Genomic DNA, 1,748 nt, shown 5'->3' with positions numbered 1-1,748 from the left:
AATATATATAGTTTATATATATATTTATATCTATCTATATATACATAGTTTTAAACTGCTAAACTGGGTAGTAATTTGTTATGAAACAATAGGTAACTGCTACATAGCTGATACATAGTTAATAAAGAAATTTGTACTGCAAACGGAATGTCCCAATAGCAAAGTCTAAGATGTGGAAGTGACTTTGGAAATGGCAATAAGCAGAGAGGAAAAAAGGCTATAGGATTCTAAGGAAAGACATAGTGAAAACTTTAGGCTTTAACACACTATTCATGGCATTTGGGGCTTTGATGAGGTACTGGTGAGGATTTAAAAGAAAGTGAGACAATCTTGTCAGAAACAACATAGAGGAAAGGAGATCGGCGTTATCGAGAACTTTGAGCAGCCTTGTTTTCGATAGTAGTGTGGAAGGTGGAACATTTACCTAAAGGACTAAAAGATCTGGACAAGACTGCCAAGCAGAGTGTTGACAGTCGCCCTTTTTCCTTCTTGCTGCTGATAGTAAAATTTAAGAGGAGAGCGATAAACTAAAGGAGTTACTGTTACACTAAAAGGAGCTGGGACTTGCTGGTTTTGAAGATTCTCAGTCTCTTCAAATGGCTAACGATGCTAAAATCAAGAAATATTTTCAAATCAGTCATATCCAGGGAACTCATAGAAAAGCACGATCTAAAGATGAAGCTGAGAGTTTGACCGTGAAATCTTTAAAGATATCAGAAATATCAAAAGCCTTGCCTCCAAGCACTGTTCAGTCTGACAAAAGGCTCTCTAAAGGAGTTAAGGGTGTGCCTGAAAGGACTGCTCAACAATTGGAATTGAAACTGGTGAAATATTATTTTGAACAGTCAATAAGAGAACAGCAGGAAAACCTTTTGGCTAGTCTCAATGTCTCCTGATAACCTTAAATATCCATCTTATCATTTCAGCAAAGAATATAATATAGCCCTACACAAATAGCTATGAACACAAAATCTAGATTCAAATAATTCCTTAGTACATTGTAAATGAACACATCAGACTCTTACCAGGTTTATTTTAATAGCCACTAACTTGTCTCCCTCCTTCTTTCATCTTCCGGTCTCTCCTACTCAAATCTATGCATAGCAATTTTGCCATTAAGTTCTTCTAAAAAATTTACACAGATCATATTACTCCTCCACTCAAAACCCTATAATCCTCTCCATTTCACACAGAGTAAAAGCCACATTTCTATTAATTGCCTAACATCTCTACATAACCTGGCTCTATAACCTTCTGAGCTCCTCTCCTATTGTTATTTTCTACTCGAAGAAGAATATGTTCAACTGGAAATTTAGTAAGAACATTAAAGAAAGATAAGAAAAATAACAAGGATAATAAAATGAAATAATGAGAGATGTAAAACAATCAGGGAAAATATACTTGAAAGAGAAGATGAGTAAAGGAGATGCAAAAATATTCAGCACATGTACCTCCTGTCAGTAGTTCAACTTCTCACAAGTCTTATTCCATTTAAAAGCATATATGTTGAACTTTTAAAATGATTTTTAATAAACAATTCTTAAATATAAATGGACAACCAAGGATATCCTGATACTAGATAAAAGACTCTATCAGAAAAGAAAGACATCAAAATAATAAAAGGAACAGGACAGAGAGAAGAAAACTTAGGAAAAAAAGTTATATTTTGAGATCAAGATAGTATGTTTAAAAATAAAGTATAAGAGGCTATGTAAAATGAAAAATAAATGTGCAATAAAAAGCTCTTA

This window comes from Pteropus alecto, unplaced genomic scaffold (assembly GCF_000325575.1).
Source record: "Pteropus alecto unplaced genomic scaffold, ASM32557v1 scaffold152, whole genome shotgun sequence".
NCBI lineage: Eukaryota > Metazoa > Chordata > Mammalia > Chiroptera > Pteropodidae > Pteropus > Pteropus alecto.
The sequence above is the reverse complement of the archived record's forward strand: the minus strand, read 5'-3'. Positions refer to the sequence as shown.